Genomic DNA, 22,059 nt, shown 5'->3' with positions numbered 1-22,059 from the left:
AGAGAGAGAGAGAGAGAGAGAGAGAGAGAGAGAGAGAGAGAATGACTGAGTTTGAGAATCATCAAAAAGGTAAAGGAGTAGCACATGGTGCACATGGGCAGACACAATTTAAAAAAAGGAGGGAGGAAACCACTCTCAGGGGTGGGAAAAGAAGGAAGGAAATAAGCACCCACTATGTGTCAGGCATTTTTACCAGTATTTCATATGATTCTCCCAACAATGCTGTGACATAGGTACTATTGTGATTCCTATTTTACATTTGGGGAAACTGAGGAATAAAGAGGCTAAGTAATTCACCTGAGCTTATGGAACTAGTAAGTGTCTGAGACTAGATTTGAACTCAGGTCTGATTGTGACTCCGGATCCAGTTCTCTATCTACTGTGCCTCTAAGCACCCAGTAGTCGCTTAAGGGAGTTTCATCATGTTGTATCTGTGTCCCCAGAACCTTACTGTTGCCTGACATAAAACAGATGCATTATAAGTGCTTGTTGGACCGAATGGCAAACATTGGAAATAAAATCAAGCAGAGTAATAAGGGAGCTAAGGCTGGAAATTTCTAAGAAATGTAACATTTTACTTTCATGAAATTACCTTTTCTTGTGTTTGGCTTCCAAATCCACTTCTCCAAAGTTATTGAAGGAATTATCAAACTAGCCAATTGCTTGAAGGAATTACACAATTTTCTCAATTCTGTCTACAAAATACCTAGAAAACCAGCAGGAGGTAGTTGGCTTCTAACTATCAAAATCACATGCCCATTTCTTTTCTTTTCCTACCTTTATGGGACCATCACTTTGCATAAACTGAAGACTTTTTACTAAGCATCCTAAACACAGTAAAGCTATTGCATTAAAACAAGTATAATTATTGGGCAATTCCTATGTGGGTAATTTATAGCTTTAAAAAGAAAAATATATCAGATTTGAGTAAATCACAGGCTAATTAGTCATTAATCTCTTATCTGTATTATTTTATTGGTAGACTGAAAACTAAGATTCCAATATAATAAAAAAAAGAATTTTAACATAAGGAAATATTGAATACAGGAATGGAAAATATTATATAGCAAGGATCCAATTATTTTGTGCAGGCCAATTTCAAAAACTTCATGCCTAAATACCTTTACAATAAATGAAGATAAATCATTTTAAAAGTCATGTTGAAGGAATAGTTCCACTTTGACAGTGCCCTGATGATTCTGAATTTCTTTATTGTCAAAAACAATACAATTGTTGCCATGTGGAAAAGCAAACAAAGTACTTTATTTTTCATTGTGTAGAAGTTGTTCAGGGGCAGCTAGGTGGTACAATAGATGGAGTGCTGGACCTGGAGTCAGGACAACTCCTTTTTGTGAATTCAAATATGGCTTCAGATACTCACTAGCTGTGTGACCCTGGACAAGTCACTTAACCTTTGTCTGCCTCAGTTTCCTCAATCTGTAAAGTGAGTTGGAAAAGGAAATGTCAAACCACTCCAGCATCTTTGCCAAGAAAAGCCCAAATGGGATCACAAAGAGTTGGGCATGACTGTAAAATGACTTAACCAACCAACTACCTAAGAAACTGTTCTAGCTTATCTCTGTGTGGGGCTGGCAGAAATTATGCCACCAGTGAATGCATCTTCATTTAGGCACCAAGATAGGTGAGTCAATCACTAAGCAGTTATTAAGCACCTCTTATATGCTTAACCGGCACTGTGCTAAGTGCTACAGATGTGATGAAAAATAAAAACATAGTCCCTGCTTTCAAGGAGCTTATAGTCTGTTGAGGTGGACAACTTACAAATAACTAGTAAATCAAAATATATACAAGGTAAATTAAGGCTAACCTCAGAGGAAAGGCACAAAATTGAAAGAGACCTGGGAAAGTCTTCACACAGAAAGAAGGAGTTTAGCAGAAATTTGAAGCATAGAAGCAAGGAGGCAAGGATTAGGAAGGGGAGAGTCTCCTGCATGGGGACAAACATATCTGTTCTTCATTTTATTCATGGCAGAAAGGAAGAGAAGGGATAGAGATGGATTCTAACAGCAATGCTTGGTATCTTCATGTGATTCCTGATCTTGATTGATTCACAAAGGGGGAAGAAGAGGATCTTCCATACTAGAACTGTTCTGTACCATGAATATTTCTTGCATTGAGTTGACATTAAGTACATGTTGAGACAAAAGCCCCATGCTGTTTGATATAAAATACACACAAAAACAAGCATACACACACACACACACACATACACACAAATAAAGAGGAATGTATTATATGTAAAGAGAAACTATTTCAAATGAATCATGAAAAAATAAAAGGCCTAAAGCAAGTCAAGTCAACCCACATTTATTAAGAGCATAAGAGCTTCTTATGTGCCAGACATTGGGCTCAAGATCCTGGGGATGTATGGGATATACATGTATATGTATATGTACACATATACACATATATGTATCTACATATATGAAAGAGACATCCCCTGCCCTCAAGCTGCTTAGATTGTACTCCAGAAAGAGAAAGCTAAGATAAAGTTGAGGTTGGGTGAGAGTAGAAGGTACTAGCCAGGGACATAATGGAGAAAATCTGGAAGCTCATGAGTGGAGGTGGGAGACGCATGAAGACAGATGACCTGTTCACTTTTCTTGAAATGGTGGTTCTTGGAGGAAATGATCAAGCAGAAGAAGGTTGCACAGGGGCAGGGTGAACTTCTGGGGTGACAATACTGCTATAGCGTGGTGGAGAAAGTCCACAGAGGCAGAAGTAGAGTCTAGAGAGAAAGGAAGTAGATTCAGTTCATCACTAGCACCACTCCTGTCCACTTTAAAGCATTTCTTCCACCTACTTTTTCAGTCTTGCCTTCCAAGAGCCCACATGGTGCCCTCATATCAATCCTTGGCATACACTGAACCCCACTGAATTATCAGCCCAAGTCGTGGGCAATTCTCTATCTAGCAATTTCCCTGCCTTTCATCCCTTGTCCCAATCAAAATTCAACGAAGCATTTTAAGATGATGGATTAATATGAAAACAAGTGAAATTCAATTCAACAACCAGAATCCATTAGACAACATTTCTCTAAAGGGCATTATATTAACAGCTGGGGACAAAATAGTCCCTGTCCTGAATGAGCTCATGTTATTCTGGAGAAAACAGCATGCACACACATTAAGTAAATACAAAATGCTGACAACATAAATACAATTATTTTGTTGTTTTATTTTGTTTTTGTTTTTTTTTTCTCTCAGGATTTCAGGAGAGCTGGTCATAAGCGCTGAATCTTTTACAGATCTAGGAATTCCAAGAAGCATTGCTAAGAAGAGAAAGCATTCCAGGCATGGAGAATTGCTCATGTAAAAGTGCAGAGGTCAGACATTAAGTATTATATTTATAAGAGGAAGGGAAGAAATAAGGAAAGAAACAAGCATTTATTATTATGTGACAGGCGTTGTTTAAAGCACTAGGTACAAAAATACAATAAAAGAGACAGTCTCTGCCCTCATGGAGCTTACACTGAAATGGGAGAAGACAGTAAACAAAAAAGAACTGGAAAGGTGAGCGTAAAGGGTGGTGAAGGAACCTGGAAGCATGGTTTTAAAATCTGGAAGCCTGGAACAGGGCCAGAAGGGGAATGAAATCTGGCCTGGGTCTTTCTACAAAATGGAGGCAACAAGAGAAACTCACGAGTGGGAGAAGGGGGTTGGCCTTCCCGAAGATTCTTCATGTAGAAAAGAGCACAGTCTTATTTGGATGTTCCAGGGTGAAGAAGCCCCCAATGCTGAGGCAATTCCAGGATGAGACAACGTGATTTGGAAGCTCCAGAGCCAGGAACGAGTCCAGGAAGGGAATGGATGATAAGAGTAAGCATTTACATAGGACTTGTAGATTTATAAAACCCTTTATAAATATTATTTCATTTGAATTTCACAACAACCCTGGAAGGTAGGTACTATGATTATGATATAATAACATATATGAGAAAATTGAGGCAAATAAGAGTTTAAGTGACTTGCCCTAGGGTAACACAGAGAGTAAGTGTATGAGTCTGAACTCAGGTTGGAACTCAGGTTTTCTTGAATCTAGGGCCAGTGCTCTATCAACTTTGCCACCCAGCTTCCAGTTTGGTCAAAAACAAAGTGTCTTAGGGAGATTAATGAGAAATTATTTGTTAAAAATCAAAAAACTAGTCTGTGACAGATAATAAAAACAGTTCCCTATATACTTAGTACATCATATTTTACTGTGAAGACAAATGTGGAAAGTAGAGGGTGGGAGAGAGGGAAATATGATGCCTTGATCTAACTTTCTATGGCTTTATGGGGACAAAGACACTAACTCCTCCTCCAGGAGACCAGTGGTTGTTTTCCTTCATTCTCGAAGAGGGCCAAATGGCATCACTATGCTAAAGTCAAGTTTTAGTGTGTCTGAATGTGGCTGACCAAACCAATATGAGCTCAGAATGTTTGACCACAGGTTGGGCACAAATAGTCCATGTGCACATTTGGGGTGGATTCTCTAAGTTTGCACATCTTGTGTTTCTCTTGAACTATTTCAGTTCTGCTTTGCTCATAGAGCATAGCACCATCTCTGATGAGGGCATGCCATGCTGAGCGGTCCTGTGCCAGTGTCTCCCATGTCATGTAATCAACTCCAAAGTTCTTAAGAGAGACCTTGAAAGTGTCCTTATATCTCTTCTTCTGACCACCATGTGAATGCTTGCCCTGTGTAAGTTCTCTGTAAAAGTCATTTTGGCAAGCATACATTTGGCATTCAAACAACATAGCCAGCCCATCGGAGCTGTGCTCTCTGAAGCAGAGTTTGAATGCTTGGCAGTTTAACTCGAGGAAGGACCTCAGTGTCTGGTATCTCATCCTGCCAGATGTTCTTCAGAATCTTCCTAAGACAATTTAAATGGAAGCAATTCCGTTTCCCGGCATGACACTGATATGCTGTCCAGGTTTCATAGGCATGCAACAATGAGGTCAGCACAATGGCTCTGTAGGCCTTCAGTTTGGTGGTCAGTCTAATACCTCTTCTCTCCCATACTTTCCTTCAGAGTCTCCCAAACACGGAGCTAACTCTGGCAATGCAGGCATCAACATCATTATCAATGTGTACATTCCTGGAAAGTATATTACGAAGGTGAGTGAACTTACCCACAGCATTCAAAACTTCTCCATTTGCTATAACTGGTGGTGTGGTGGTGGCTGATGAATCACCTGTTTTCTTGGTGTTAATTTTTAGGCCCAAATTAGCATAAGCAGCAGAGAATCAATCCATACTTTGTTGCATCTCAGTTTCAGAGGTTGCATTGAGAGCACAAACATCTGCAAACATAAAATCATGCACCAACACTCCCTCCACTTTGGTCTTGGCTTATAGTCTTTTCAAGTTGAAGAATTTACCATCAGTGCAGTAGCAGACCTTGATACCATGTTCATCTTCATTGAAAGCATTTGACAATATGACTGAAAACATCATGCTAAAAAGCACGGGAACAAACACACAGCCTTGTTTCACTCCATTGGTGGCTGGGAAAGCATGAGAGCATTGTCTATTATCCAGAACCCAGGCAAACATGCCATCATGAAATTGATGTAAAACGCTGATGAACTCCAGGCAACCAAATTTTGACATAATTTTCTTTCTTTTTTTGAATTTATTTATTTATTTTTAGTTTTCAACATTCACTTCCACAAGATTGAGTTCCAAATATTCTCCCCATCTTGTCCCACCCCCACCCCAAGATTGCATGCATTCTGAGTATCCCTTCTCCTAGTCTGACCTCATTTCTATCCCCCCCCCACACTTCTCTTATCCCCTTCCTCTTCTATTTTCCTGTAGGGCAGGATAGATTTCTATACCCCATTGCCTGTATATCTTATTTCCCAGTTGCATGTGAAAACAATTTTTTTTAACTTTTGTTTTTAAAATTTTGTGTTACAAATTTTCTTCTTTTCTCCCTCCTGACCCACCCTCACTGAGAAGGCAAGCAACTCAATACAGGTTACACACGTGTAGTCATGCAAAACACTTCCACAGTAGTCATGTTGTGAAAAACTAAGTATATTTCCCTTCATCCTATCCCACTCCCCCATTTATTCTATTCTCTCTTTTGACCCTGTCCCTCTTTAGAAGTGTTTGCTTCTAATTACCTTCTTCCCCAATCTTCCCTCTTCTCTATCATCCTCCTGCTCTCTTGTCCCCTTCCCCTGCTATTTTCCTGTAGGGTAAGATAGATTTCCATGCCCAACTGAGTGTGTATGTTATTCCCTCCTTAAGCCAAATCTGATGAGAATAAGATTCACTCATTACCTCTCACCTTGCCCCATTTCCCCTCCACTGTAAAAGCCTTTTCTTGTCCATTTCATGTGAGATAATTTACTCCATTCTACCTCTCCCTTTCTCCTTCTCCTAGTATAATCCTCTCTCACCCCTTAATTTTATTCTCCAGATATGACCCCTTCATCTTTAACTTACCGTGTGCCCTCTATCTATCTACCTATCTATCCACATACATATAAATTTTTTCCCCTCCAACTACTCTAATACTGACAAAGAACTTGTGAGTTACAAATATCATCTTTCCATGCAGAATGTATACAGTTCAACCTTAATAAGTCTCTTATGATTTCTCTTTCCTGTTTACCTCTTCATGTTTCTCTTGAGTCCTGTATCTGAAAGTTAAATTTTGTATTTAGCTCTGGTCCTTTCATCAAGAATGCTTGAAAGTCCTCTATTTCACTGAATATCCATTTTTAACCCTGAAGGATTATACTCAGCTTTGCTGGGTAGGTGATTCTTGGTTGTAATCCTATCTCCTTTGCCGTCCAGAATATTCTATTCCATGCCCTGTGGTCCCTTAATGTGGAAGCTGCCAAATCTTGTGTTATCCTGATTGTGTTTCCGCAATACTTGAATGGTTTCTTTCTGGATGCTTGCAATATTTTCTCCTTGATCTGGGAACTCTGGAATTTGCCTGCAATATTCCTAAGAGTTTTCCTTTGAGGATCTCTTTCAGGAGGTGATCGGTGGATTCTTTCCATTTCTATTTTGTCCTCTGGGTGTAACGTATCAGGGCAGTTTTCCTTGATAATTTCTTGAAAGATGATGTCTAGGCTCTTTTTCTGATCATAGTTTTCAGATAGTCCAAAAATTTTTTAATTCTCTTTTGTGGATCTATTTTCCAGGTCAGTTGTTTTTCCAAGGAGGTATTTCACATTGTTTTCTATTTTTTTTCATTCTTTTGAATTTGTTTTACAGTGTCTTGATTTCTCATACAATCACTAGCTTCCAATTGTTCCATTCTAATTTTTAAGGAAGTATTTTCTTCAGTAAGCTTTTGGACTTCCTTTTCCATTTGGCCAATTCTGCTTTTGAAGGCATCCTTCTCTTCATTGGCTTTTTGAACCTCTTTTGCCATTTGGGTTAGGCTATTTTTTAAGGTGCTATTTTCTTCAGTAATTTTTTAGGTCTCCTTTAGCAATCTGTTGACTTGTTTTTCATGATTTTCTTGCATCACTCTCAGTTTTTCCTCTACTTCTCTTACTTGCTTCTCAAAATCCTTTTTGAGCTCTTCCATGGCCTGGGACCAATTCAAGTTTTTTAGGAAGCTTTGGATGTAGGAGCTTTGACTTTGTCATCTTCTTCTGGTTGTACCCTTTGATCTTCTTTGTTGCCAAAGTAAGATTCTATGGTTTGACTCTTTTAGTGCTGCTTGCTCATGATCCCAGCCAATTACTTGAGTTATAAACTCTTTGTTAAGGTAGGGGTGTGCTTCCAGTGTGGAGAATGTACTGTCCCAAGTTTCAGGGCTTTTGTGCAACTGTTTTCAGAGATACTTCTAGGGACCTGTAAATTTTCAGTTCTTCTAAGGTGCTATGATCAAGGGCGAGGTGCTTACTCCTTTCCTGGCCTGTGCTCTGGTCTATGAGTGACCAGAAGCACTCTTTTCTGTCTTGGAACTGTGAGGAGGATTCTCTCTCCACAGTCACTACAAGCTCCACTACTCCAGTGCTCTTCCTAGCCCCAGGACCTCCACCCAGAACTGTGACCCAGATCCAAGCACTGGCAAAGCAACAGAATCCTGCACCAGCAAACAGATCCCTGCAATCCCCCTCTGATCAGCCACTCAGTTCCCCCTCAGTCTGTGGGCCAGAAGTTCTGGAGGCAGCCACTGCCCCAGGGCTGGGCTCAGGACCCCGCACTTCTCTCTCACCACAGACACAGACTTTTCCTAATGACCTTCTAAGTTGGCGTTCATGGGTTGAGAAGACTGGAAACCACCACAGCTGCCCATGATTCAGTCCTCTGAGGCCTGCTCCAGATTTGCTGAGGCCTGCATGCCCATGCTGAGCTGTGCTCCTCTCCCAGACTAGCACAATATACCTTTCAGATCAACCATCCAGGTTGTCTTGGACTGGAAATTTTTTTCCCTCTGTCTTTTTGTGAGTTCTGCTGCTTTAGAATTTGTTCAGAGCCATTTTTTACAGGTATTTGGAGGGGTTTGTGGGAGAGCTCAAGTAAGTCACTGCTTTTACTCCACCATCTTGGCTCCACCCCTCCATGCCCATAATTTTCTATAAACCCTCATGACTGACAGTATCAAAGGCCTTTGTCAGATCTACAAACATTGTGTATAGGCCTCTGTTCTGTTCCTGGCATTTCTCCTGGAGTTGTCAGGCAGCAAATACCATATTGACATTCCTTGGCCCTTTCTGAAGTCACAGTGGCTCTCAGGTAAGTGACTATCTTCCAGGGAAGGATCAGTCTATTAAGGAGGACTCTGGCTAGAAATCCAAGCGACCCTATAGAAGTGAGCTAACTCAATTTAAACAGAAAATTCTACTGGGTTTAAAAGAGCAGAAGAAGGGGTTCAATTAGATGTTTTCTAAGTCTCTGATCAATATTCTATGATTCTGGGAAATTCATAAGACTATGTTTTTGCATTCTCTGATTTATTTCAAGAAATCACTGAAAGGAGTACAGAATTGCCTAATTGTTATTAAACAAAGTTCATGAGGGATACTGGAAGCAAGCATACATAAAATATTCTCCCTCTTTCACCCCTCTTTCCTTCCCTACTCTACGTCTGACCCTAAATCTATTATTTAATCAGTTTATGTAACTCCTAGTAAGGAAAAGAATGGAGATTGACATCAACTCTGTAATATAACATCTTAGAGAGTCGTCTCAGGACATTGAGAGTTTAGGTGATTTTCCCAGTGTCACACAGTCAGTATATGTCGGAGGCAGGAACTCAATCCAGGCCTTCCTGGCTAAAGCCAGTTTCCTTTTCATTCCATTTTGCTCCCCCAGAAGAATCTCTGCAAATGAGACACTGATCCATTATGACTAGATTATTAGAGTAATGAATTGGGTCTGTATCTGAATGGCCTGGTGCAGTGAAGCATGAATTAGACATGTGACTACAGAGAGTCCAAGATCCTGTTTTCCAGTCTGACCTCTGAAACTGATATACTGTATGACTTTGAACAAATCATTTAATGTTACTATTCCTTAATTTTCCCATCTATAAAATAGGGAAGGGTTGGGCAAATGGGCTTCTGAGGTCATTTCTAATTCTACATGTATGATTCTATAATCAAAAATTATGAGACCTGGAATTTGAGCAAAAGACCTTGGTTTAGTTATAAACTACCACACTTTAGGAAGGATATCAACAAGCTGTACCCATATAGAGAAGGGCTACCAACATTATAAGAAGACTAGATGCCACACCATGACTTAAAATCAACCAATCAACAAGCATTGATTAAGCAACTGTTATGTGCCAGACCCTGCTCTAGGCACAGAATTAAAAAGAAATGTTGACTTGGATAAGAGAAGACTTAGGTGGAACATGATATTGAAGGTCGATTATGTTGAATGGGTAAAACATTTGTTTTACTTGACTCCAACAGGCAGAACTAGAAGCAAGGGGAGGGAGTTGAAGGATGAATTTCAGATGGACAACAGGGGGAAGAAATGGCCTGACAAGGAAAGTTGTCCCAAGTGGAATTGCTTGCCTTAGGGGGTAATGATATTACCCTCACTAGGGGTCTTCCAATTAAGACTGCAATGCCATTTGCTGGTGATGCTCTAAAAGGATTTTTGCTTGGGTGGGAACTAGACAAGATGGTGCCTGAGGTCTCTTCCAACTCCATTTTTTTAGTTCTAGTTGAAATCCTTCCTCTGTTACTTATTCTGATGATGCTGAATGTCAGTTATTGCCCCGGAGGTTTCATTTCTTCATCTGTAAAATAGGGAACAAGGTTGGGCTAGATAGTCTGTAGGTTCCCTTCTAAGTCCAAAATCCTATTATCTAAGGAATATTGAAGAGAATCAATTGTTCACAAGAGCCTACTTGAGCTGACTCCAAACTCCAGCCTTGTATCATTGGGATAATTTTAGTCTCCATTTCCATGGTAATGATCTTTCCTGTCCGAGGTAAAGTCATAGATCACATTAAAAAAAAAATCCGACAGCAGAGTCTGTTCTTATGAAATGATCATTTAACTGAATTGACCAAGTTCCTTGAATATGATCTTATTATTTTTGCTATCAGTTTGATTACTTCCATAACACATGGCCCTGGAAAATTTTGAGAATGTTGAGTCTAAGATTCCTTGCAAGTTTTCTCAGATTCAGTGTGGGCTGCTTAGTATATTAATGCTATTAATTGCAACACAAGCCCCCACCAATGCAATATTCTCAAATTGTAGACCATGCTAGAAATCAATTGAATAGCAAAAGCATTTAGTTAAGACAAATACAATTTAAGTAGCAAGAGGAAAACAAGCATCAAGTTTTGTTTTGTTTTGTTTTGGTTTGATTTTGTTTGGTTGTTTATTTGTTTGTTTGTTTGTTTTTTAACCCTCCACACTAGACTATGAATAATTTCAAGACTGTGCACAGCAGAGGACAAAAGAAAACATGCAAGGAAGCAAAGAAAAAATGGACAGTTTTGAAAAGCTATAGTATTCATTATATAGGTTTTCCTGAAATGGAAATTTATTGCTTTATATTGAATCCTCTCTTACGTTCTACTGCGTACATGGCAATATTTTTTTTCTTTTCTTATTTTGCATTTAAGTTTAAAATAAATTTAAAAACTAAAAAAAAATTGACATAAAATCATGCCTTTTAAAATATTTTTAGGTCAATATAGTTCTTTTTACCTGATATTACATTAAAATTTAGAGTACCAAAGAAAAAGAAATATTAATGTTTCAGGGTGGAAATTAAATGTTTTCCAAGTACTGATAATTCACTGGGAAAATAGGCACAATAAAGAGAGGACTTGTCTTTGTGGCACAATGTACCCCTGCATTTCTTGGCTTCCTTCAGGAATGATCTAGGAAACTCTCAGAATGGGCATACCTCTCCATTGTTACATCAATTACCACAATCAAATGAGAAAAGATAAGCAAAATGCTTTGTAAGTCTTAAAGTATCTATTTATCTATCTGAAGGTAAATATATCTGTGTATATCAACCATCCATAGATCATTATCTACTATATCTATATGTATGAATGTGTATTTATGTATGTATGTACATATGCACATATGTGTATATATATGCATATATGTATGTGTATACATATTTATAAAAGCTATTCCCAAAATTATACTGTTTAGACATGCATGCACACACATACCACAACACCTATTATTGACAATTAAAGCTCTTTACAACCTGACTCCTTCCTAACTGTCTAATATTCTTACAAACTGCTAACCTACACTGCACGGTCTAGTTAACCTGGCCTACTTAGCACTCCCTACACAGGGTGTTCTATCTCCCAACTTTGTGCCTTTGTGCTTACATCTACCTCTTATAATCCCTGGCAACATTCAAGACATCCACTTGATCCAAGTGGACATCCAGCATTTTCTAGTCACCCAGGCTGCTACTCCCTTACCCTCCAAGTTTATCTTTTATCTACTCTGCAAGTATCTTGTATGTGCCTATCATGTCTGTGTGCATGTATTCTTTCCCATTAGAATGTGAGTTATTTGAGGAGAAAGATTGTTCTTGCATCTACTTATCCATTAATCCATCCATCCATCTAGTTATCTATCATCTGTCTATTTATCTACCTGTGTATCTATCTATTTATCATCCACCCATCTCTTTTTAACCCAGTTGCTTAGCATAATGTCTGGCATATAGCACATGCTCATTATATTCAACTGATTGTTCTTATGTCAAAAACCTCTGATTTTATCAGTGTGAAAAACATTGGAATGAGCTGAAATATACAGCTACCCAACATATGATTTTAAAGATCTCTGATTCTCAGAAAGGTTAAGGGTCTTACCTGTGGTCATATACCTAGAAAGCTCAGAGAAGGGATCAGAACTAAGGTCTATCCCACTCTGTTATGACTTTTATTATGATTTTTATTTTATCCTATGACTCATTACATCACAGTGATGTTTCTGTTAAATCTATTGGTTAATATTTAAAATCCTTTTGGATTCCTTTGATGATAAGCATCCCAGTCTCAAGTTAATTGTAGTTAATTAACATAATCTTCCAGGGACCCCAATTTTTATGTCTTTCCTTTGGGGTTAGAATGAGGAGAAAACACACTTAATACCTCCCACTTTAAAGAAAGATTCAGTCATTCAAAAGGAAGGAGGGCAGAGACAGGGTGCAGGCTATGACATAGTCTTTCGTTCCATGACAGACAGAATTTCCTCTTTCACCAAGAATCAGATAATATTCTTTACAAAAAAGCTTTAGTCAGAAGAATATCTACTCAATCCCATCTGTGAGAGAGCATGAATTAGTGTTCTTTTCAAATGCTTTTTCTGGCTAAGTAGGAAACTTTTTCGTAAGCCACATTTCCTGGACTACAAAAGATAGGCTTCCATCATTTCCTCTTCTCTTTGGTTTTCAGTCTTACAACCTAAGCTGAGGGATTCTTTATCCTGCTGAATTATGAGAGGGGAATAGAAAATATTTTTCAAACCAAGAATTTCCATAGTCTAGGCCTCATAATAAGGTCTTAGTTTATCACAATGGCATTATAGTAGAAAGACTAGAGCACTTTTCAAGCTACTATCATAGGAAAAGAAAGCTGGATTTGGACTTTTCAGACCTGGGTAGCAACTATACCTCTGACACTTTGTAGCTATGGGAACTTGGATTAGGCACTGATACTCATCTGCATCAGTATCCTCACCTGCAAAATGATTAGTAGCCATTGGTGGGCAGAGATAATATTTGAAGCAAAGTGTCAGGGAAAGTTCACTGTGCTTAGAGGCAAAAGACTGGTGTATGAGTCCTGAATCTAATCTAACACTCCTTAGCTATATGACTTTGAAAAAGTCCCATAAGCTTTCCTGAGCCTATATTTCCTCTGTTGTAAAATGGAGATAATGATATTTCCATTAACCAAGAAGTTTTTAACCCTTATCCTTGAACTTATTTTTGGTTAATATTTCTAATACCTCTATTTCAACATACCAAGTTTCCTTTTTTAATAGTATGTATTTTATTTTATTTAAAAACCTTATACTAAGGAGGGGTCCATGGACTGCCAAAGGGTCCAACAGCATGCAAAAAACAGCCTGTGGATGAAAGGTAAGCTCTGACATGTTTTCTAGTGATTGTTAAGTTTTCAGTGTGAGCATTTACACCTCAGACATCAGTAATCATATACAAATCAGGGCTTGATTTATGTTTTTGTATATTTTCTAGACTTAATAAAGTGTTATTAATGAGGATTGAATTTAAAAGTATATTGCATATGTACCTCCCGAGTTGTTATACATTTGCCAGCACATTTCTGTCCTGGACTAACTTTAATTTAGGAGAAGAGTAGGGGGGGATTATTTAGGAAAAGGCAAATTATGAACCAGAAATTACTATATGAATGTGAGCTTTTATGATTCACATTGCAATTCTGCTTTCTCTTCCTTAACTGAGTGTTGTGAGTGTCAAAAGGGAATGTATTCATGAATTGGGCAATAACTATAAATTTTTCTGCCAATCTGAGTTATTTAACCAATCAGGTAAGTAAGTAATCCAACAGGCTGCCCGCTGCTACATGGGTTCATATGGATATAGAGAGTGCACCACATTTGTGGTACCCAGAATGAGACACAAAAGTCAGAGATTTTGTTGCTAGTAGGCATACTCTAAAACAGGACTCTAAAACCTGGGCAGATGCCAATAACGTTGTTGGATTCTCGTAGCTTTTTTGTTCTTGCCCCTAACTTTATTTGCAGACCAAATGTAGGGATTCTTAGGAACAAAAGGAGCCTTGCTTCCCTAGTTTCCAAACAGGACCTGGTTGGAAGTGATGAGAGAAACCTCTAAAATGGGTTTTGAGGATATATGCTCACTCTTGGGTATTTAGAAGGAGTTAAAAGGAATTTTCTAACTCCAATTAAGGTACTTATCTGGGGCCAGTGGATTTGAGTCTGCACTAGGAGAATGCTGTCAAAATAATCTTAGCCAGGGGGCATCCTCCTGGCTCTTATTGACTGCTCCCAAAGTGAGGGTGTTTTTTATCCTTCCAAAGCACTAAAATGGATATTCTTAGCCAGGGAGTGTTAGATGCAGCATCATAGCAGAATGTTAAAGAGAATAGAACATGGCCCTGAACTGGCAGACCACTAGAAAGTACTAGCAGACATAGAGAGTCACACAATTATAGCACTAGTGGACAATGACCACTTGTGGCACTAGAAATGGGAGTCGTCCATCCCATATATAACTGCTGATCACACATGTTTCCAGTTCTGAGCCCTCCACTCATGGCCACATAGGCTCCTATTATGTACCCTTTCACATATAATCCCTAGGCATATGTCCTTTTTTGTGCCCTCTGATTGGCTGGTGTCAGTCAAACCATAAGTGGGGGTCATGAACTTTGTTTTAATGGTACCACAAGGACAGTTATTATTATACAACCCATTTTACCAATGTTGAAACTCAGGATCATAGGTGAAAAGGGTTATGCAACTGATAAATATCAACATGAGAGTCCAAACTCAGATTTTTCTGGACTTAGCTCTATCCACAGCACAATGTCCTACTGATCTTTTGGAACAGGTTTGTTTCAAGCTTAGGCAAGAATCATAGAATGGAAGGTGAGAAGTAGTTGTTCAGTACTCCTCAGGTGTCAAACTAATGGCCCACCACAAAACTCCAGAGTGCCATCTGAACCAGACTAAAATGTAACTGGGAAATGTTTAAAATAAATAAAACCCAACATAGACAATTTTAATTTGTGGTTTTCTAAGTCAAAATACTGCCATAGGGATCTGTTTTTATTACTACCCTACATCTAGAGAAGTAAGGTACCTAATACATAATATTTTCCTATAAATTATAACTTTTTGGGGGAAACTATTATTAATATACATCAACTTAAACATGTCTTGAAAATGAAACAAACAAAGGAATTTAGTGGCCTCATTATACTGAAGGTGAATGTTTGTGTCAAAGGTAAAAGATTGACATTTGAAATATATTCCCTTCCTTTTGATTTTTTTCATCACAATCATCTATGTTTATGCGGAGTGTGAACTCCTGGAAGGCAGAACATGTTTCATTTTTGCCTTTTTATCCCCAGTGTAGACAGTGGTGGGCCCATAGTAGGTGATTAATAAATGCTTGTTGAATGAAAAAATAAGTGAACAACTGAGTATTATTTTAACAGTCACATTCACCTGTTTTGTTTCGGTTTTTTGGTTGTTGTTTTGCTTTGTTTTGTTTTGTTTTCTTTTTTGTTTTTTTGGGTTTTTTTTTAGTTTTTCTTTGGATTATCTAACAGCTAGAAATGATTGATGAGATGACAAGGTATACTTTACTGGTTCTTTTCAAAAAGAATTGGTGCTTCTAGGAATACAGTCCATGTACTAAATACTAAATACTTAAACTTAAGCTTGAAGTCCTAAAGTTTACACACCATCAACATTCTGGGTCATTGATACAGAGTGAACCTAACACTCACCTGCCTCAACCTTCTCATTTTACAGGAAAGGAAACTAAGACCAGAAAGGTTAATTAACTTATCCAAAGTCACACAAAAAGATTGGTTATTCAAACATTAATCCTATAACTCCAAATCTGGGTCTCTTTCCATTGGAAAGAAACTGAATCAGCTGTCTTCAGTGTGTAGAACAGACCATTTTCCAATGTCAGTGATAGCAGATGCAAAGTAGATGTGGTTTTATCCAGATAATTTGATTTAAAGTTCTTTTGTAGATGCCTAACCACAATCATTATTAATTGACTGTTATATGCCAAGCACTGGGGAAATGAAGTCAAAATAGCTATGGGTGTGAAGGGGAAGGTTCCAATTTGCCCTCTAGGAATTTACATTCAATAACAATCTTAATTAAGAAGCATGGCTTTAATGACTACTGTACAACAGTTGATGGGAATACAAACACAAAAACAAACAAACAAACAAACAAAACAAATGGGCCACCCCTTTAGGGAGCTTGTCTAGTACCACAGGACTTGGGGGCTATAAATCTCAGGGCCCCTCCTACTCAGTCTCCATTTGGACCCCATTGGTCAAAATCCAGACTCCCTCATTGGCAAAGCACCAACCTTGAAATAAATACCACCTTAAGGGGCAGCTAGGTGGCACAGTGGATAGAGCACCTGAAGTCAGGAGGACCTGAGTTCAAATTTGGCCTCAGAACAAACACTTGACACTTACTAGCTGTGTAACCCTGGGCAAGTCACTTAACCCTAATTACCTAAAAAAATTAATTAATTAATTAATTAATACCACCTTAGACACTTATTAGTTATTTGACCTTTGACAAGTCACTAAAACCTTCTTAGGCTCACATTCTTGATCTGTTAAATGGGGAGAATAAATCAACTGCCTCACAGGATCAAAGGAGATGATGCAAAAGAAGTGCTTTGCAAACCCAAAAGTATTCTACAAATGTTAGCTATTATTATTATTAATTATTATTATACTTGACATAAGTACACCCATATGACCTATTTGTTATAACCATGCAGAAACAGCCCTATTGTGATACAAAGTCCAGAGCCAGCATATGATTCACTTTAATTGTACAAGCATTTATGAAGTACCCACTTACTAAGCATCATCTAACACACTGAGATCTGAGAGAGTGAATACAATGCCAAAAAGACAACAGTTGCTGTCATTAAAGAGCTGCTGTCCTGCTAAGTGACCATAGCCCATCATTGGCAGATAGGAGCACCGTGACCTTAGAAAACCTTTAGTCTCTACTCCCCCTCCTCTCTGGATGTTTCCCTTTTAAAGAGCAATCTACACTGAGTAGTTGCAAGGCAAGTCTACAGGAAGGCCTGCTGCAGGTCCCCTATGAGCCCTCCTGCCAATTAATCCTCAGTTTGTAAATTCTCTGACATTGGCAATCTCAGTTTGACTGGTCTTGACAAGGCACAGGTCCAACCACTGGGGCACTTGGACTTATGAATTATGTTGTACATGTCACATAAAATGAAGCAGTAAATCCCAGATTCCAGGCAAGCCGGGAAAACTAAGACACTCTTAGCCTGGTTTGAGCTTTGCTTTTTTTTAAATCTTGCATAATTACATTCACATTTTGTGATTTCCTATCTAGCAGAGTGTACTATCCAAACAAAAATAGGGACTGTGCCTCAGGACTGTTCAAAGCATCAGGCACATGCATACACATGCACATGCACATACACATACACATGCACATGCACACATGCTCAGTTTCTTAGTATACACTTGAATGTTAGTAGGAGAACACAGGAAGGAGATGGAGGAAGAAGTCTTTTTCTTCCCTTTCCTCTCTCCCCCAGATTCCATTTGTTAAGCCTTCTCCATTCCAAGTCTCTGCTCTGTTTCTCAACTAGAGGAAAGAAAAGAGAGAAGTCAAAAGAAGAGAACAGAAGACATGTCTTGGATTACCATGGGTCCCTCCATTTGTGTTCCAAGTATGGTCCTTCTTGCCTACTCTTTGGCCTCCTTTCCTCCTTAGACTGGGTACAGTATCTTATCTTCAACCTTGCAAACTCTCTGTCGTTTCTAAATGTCACTGTATGTCATCCTCTCCACCCCTTTGCAAGAAAGAAGTCAGTTTTAAATTTGCCTAGGTAGAATAATTTAAACTTTATCTAGGTATAATAGTTAAAGTGCTTGATTTGGAGTAAAATTACCTTCATTCAAATGCTAATGCTGCCTCTTATTGCCTTAGTGACTTCAAGCAAGTCACTTTCACCTATCTAAGTCTCAATTTCCTTACATGTAAAATGAAAAAAGTTGTACTATATGAATGCCAAGATCCCTTCTGCCTCTAAACCTACGATCCAATGCCTTATTTATATGCAAGAGTCTGCTGTATCAATCTGGTCAATCTGAAACTAAGGACCAACATCTCTTTCTTGAGACCTATTGTTGGGGGGCAGGTTATGGCATTTTGTCCTCTTCATAAACCCTATAGCTAAAAAATAAATGGCCATGATATTGATGACCAGTGCTATATATAGTCAGTCCTCAACTTTTGCAAGGTAATGTTTCTAGAAAATGGCGCAAAAGTAAAAAACATGAATGGTAATACATTAAACCTATGCAAAATAGGGCATTAGTTTCACATGGCCACCAAAACCAGTTATTTTTTGCTAGAGATTGCTTAAAATACACTTTTTTTGCATGCAATTTTTATAATAAAAAACTTTGCTTCTGATATTATTCAGTTTTCCTAACACAATAACCATGAAATAACCCATAAAATACAGCACATAAAATAAAATTGGTAACATACAAAACATTTTTCTTGCTAATAATTCCTTAGAATTCCATCATGCTAACATCTCACTTTTCATAAGACGTGAAATCTACAGTAACATAAATACTATACAGCCAATAAAACTTAAAAAGTAAACCTTTTTTTTTAACCTGAATCTTACCTTCCACTCTGTCTGATGTTGGCATGTGGGCCTTGTTATACTATATTACTATAAATCTCTCTCTCAGCTGCCTTCTGAAAACCAAGCGAGAAACTGCTAGGGCTTTAGTTGCTGCTGTAGGAAGATGCTGAGACAGGCAAAGTCTTGACATCCCCTCTGATGTTCTGTCCTTCATGGCTGGTGAATGGCATTGAGGATCATGAAGGAGGTACCAGCTTGAAAAAATCTGTCAACAATGCCTACTGCATAGTTTGAGATGCTTAAAGATCTTCCTGCCCATAGTAGCTGGAGACATTTCAGCATGAAGTTTAACTGATACCTGCTCTTTAAGCCACATCACTGACTTTGCACACTTGGATCTAGAGTCCAAGGGACTTGCAGTGTCCTTTGGGGGCATAATTTCAACACAAAACTTGAGTTTTAAAGGCAAACAATGAAAACGTGCAATGAATCATGCAGAGCTCTTTACTCTACAATGGTAGGGTGAACAAGACCAGTGAACTGCCTAGAATGATACCTGCTGGTCCAAAAACTTTCCCACATTACAATTCTTATTTTTTTGTTTGTTTTTTTTTTTTGTTTTGTTTGTTTGTTTTCTCTACCGTGCATAGTCACAAATGTGTGCAATTTGCAAAGGGAAAGTGAAAATGAGGGTACTAATAAACTCACAAAATTTTTAGAAGTCATGAGGGTTAAACATGCAAATGTTGAGCACTGAATGTGTGTGTGTGTGTGTGTGTGTGTGTGTGTGTGTGTGTGTGTGTATGATTCTTGGATCCATAGATTCTGTTATCCCAACAAGGAAATTGTCATGGGGAGGACACATATCTTTACCACTGACTGTTAGCAGGATGTAAAGATTACAAATAGGTATTTCTACATTTCACAGAAAAGTTCCTTACTCAGAATGATACTTAGCCTAGCCTCCATCGTGATGCTTCAAGGCTCCTTCATGCCCCGTTACTATTCTCAAAGCAGGATGTCCAGGGTATAGAGACAATATCAACTAGTGGCTACCTTTAATTTGATTTCTTCACAAATTCTCATGGGCAGTAAGTGTAACTTGTAGTCTGAAAATATTCTCCCTTCCTCTGGATCGTCCATGGGGAATTTTCTTGCCTATTCTATGGGATTTTTTTTTCATTTAATTTTAACTTTTGTTGTTGATTACATTTGTTTTTATATCAACTTCACTTCTGAATGCTTTGTTCCTCCTTCCCCATCTTATGAAGCCCATGAAGAAACCTCATCCAAAGACTGTTCCTTGGACAGTCACAGATCTGAACCTCAATAGGAGCTTAGATGAGGAAACTGAGAGATAGAGAAGTGGTCACTCTCAGTGAGTCATCCATTGTAATCAAGAAGTAAAAGGAAGCAGTTCAATAAACCAATCAATATGTCAATGGAATCTAACAGTATATATAATATTTCAGACCCACATACTGTCTCCTTCCTGTAAAGAAAAAAAGTGATAAATGTTTTCTCAACTCTTCTTTGAGTCAAAGTACAATCATAATTTCACAGCATTTAGTTTTATATCTTTTTTTAACTTTTCATTTAAATTCATTTATTCACTGTGTAGATTGTTTTCCTGCTTCTGTTTTCTTCCTTCTATGTTCATCTAAGTCACCTCTTCTCCCACTAAGTGTCTGTGCAGTCTTATGTAACTAATCCACATCATTTCTCTGAGTAAAATTTGTGAAATTTTGTACACTGTAAAATGAGGAGGTTGGATTATATAAGAACAAGTTACTTTTCTCTAATAAGTTAAGCTTCTCTAGACAGCTAAATGGGTTTAGTTAGCTAATGGGTGGTTGTTTTGAATCACAAGAAAAAGTTACAAATGGCCCTGGAAATATCATGTCAAAGAATTGTAAAATTCGTTCCTCTCATGTGTTGAAAGAGGCTGTGAGATAACTGAAGCCCACATATTCCACAAGAGCAGCAACAGCTGACGAAATACCTCATAGCAGTCAAAGTTTCAAGCTAAGCCTCTTAGTAGACACAACAGGGCAACAGAGAAAGTAGCCTACCTGCTGCCATCCCCAGAAAACTTCAGTGACTTTATAACACCCAAGAAATATATTACCTCATATTTACATGAGCCTGAGCTAAGTTTTTCCTCCATTTGTCTTCTTCCATGCATGTTCCACATTACCTAATAGTATTATAGGATTGCCTATATGTGTCCCTCCACCACTCATGGTCTGTGGGTGAGTGTATATGAAGGGGGAAATCTTTCCTAATATTTATCTTGCTAACCTGTTTAATTACATGTGTTTTGCTTTGAAATAATGAGTTCTCTGACTGGCTAGCAAAAGACAAACATCAATGGGGGCTCATGTACTCTGGTTTTCAATTGATGATGATTCACACCCAAATTTTGCCTTGATTCTGGTATAACATTTAGAGGGATCTATGAGTGTAAAGATGATTACTGATTTTTATCTCTGTTTATGTTTTATCCTACATCCCCAGTAGAATGTAAGCTCTATGAAGGCAGGGACCATTTGTTTTTTGTCTTTGCATCCCTTAGGCCTAGCACAGTACTTTCCACATAGTAGGTGCTTCATAAGTGCTTAGTATCATCATTGAACTACTATGTGAATGTCTTTCTTTATTTCTGTTAAATGTGAGTCAAGGTCCTTGACATTAAAAATCTTATAAGTTACTTGCTATTGTCCATATTCAACAAGCTATCTGCCATCACCCATCTGGTTCAATGGACTTTAAGTAAGAGGCCCAGAGTTCAACTGCTGATTTGGATACTTCCTATCTTTGTGACCTTGGGCAAATGAGTTAACCTAAAGTGAATTATGCTTCTGTATTCTAATTCAAACAGGAAGCTAGAGTAAGACAGAAGCTAAATGTGGACCCCTGTGGTTTGGCCTCACCCAGCTACTCTTCTGCTATCATGAAAAAATAGGCTCTACAGCAAACCAAGTTTACATGTGGAGTTACATGACAATAAAGATACTGGAAGATTTGCTTTATTTCCATTCCTATTTGTCTCTAGTTATATTTATCAGCATTTCTCCAAGTGCTAAATTAGTCTAACTCTAAGGTAGTTACTGGACATCTACTATTGTCTAGCATTATATTCAGAACTGGGAAAAGATAGATGAAAACTGAGGCCTGGTCCCCTTTATTTCTTCATTTAACAAT

Source organism: Vombatus ursinus, unplaced genomic scaffold, assembly GCF_900497805.2.
Source record: "Vombatus ursinus unplaced genomic scaffold, bare-nosed wombat genome assembly UNPS02014847.1, whole genome shotgun sequence".
Lineage (NCBI taxonomy): Eukaryota > Metazoa > Chordata > Mammalia > Diprotodontia > Vombatidae > Vombatus > Vombatus ursinus.
The sequence above is the reverse complement of the archived record's forward strand: the minus strand, read 5'-3'. Positions refer to the sequence as shown.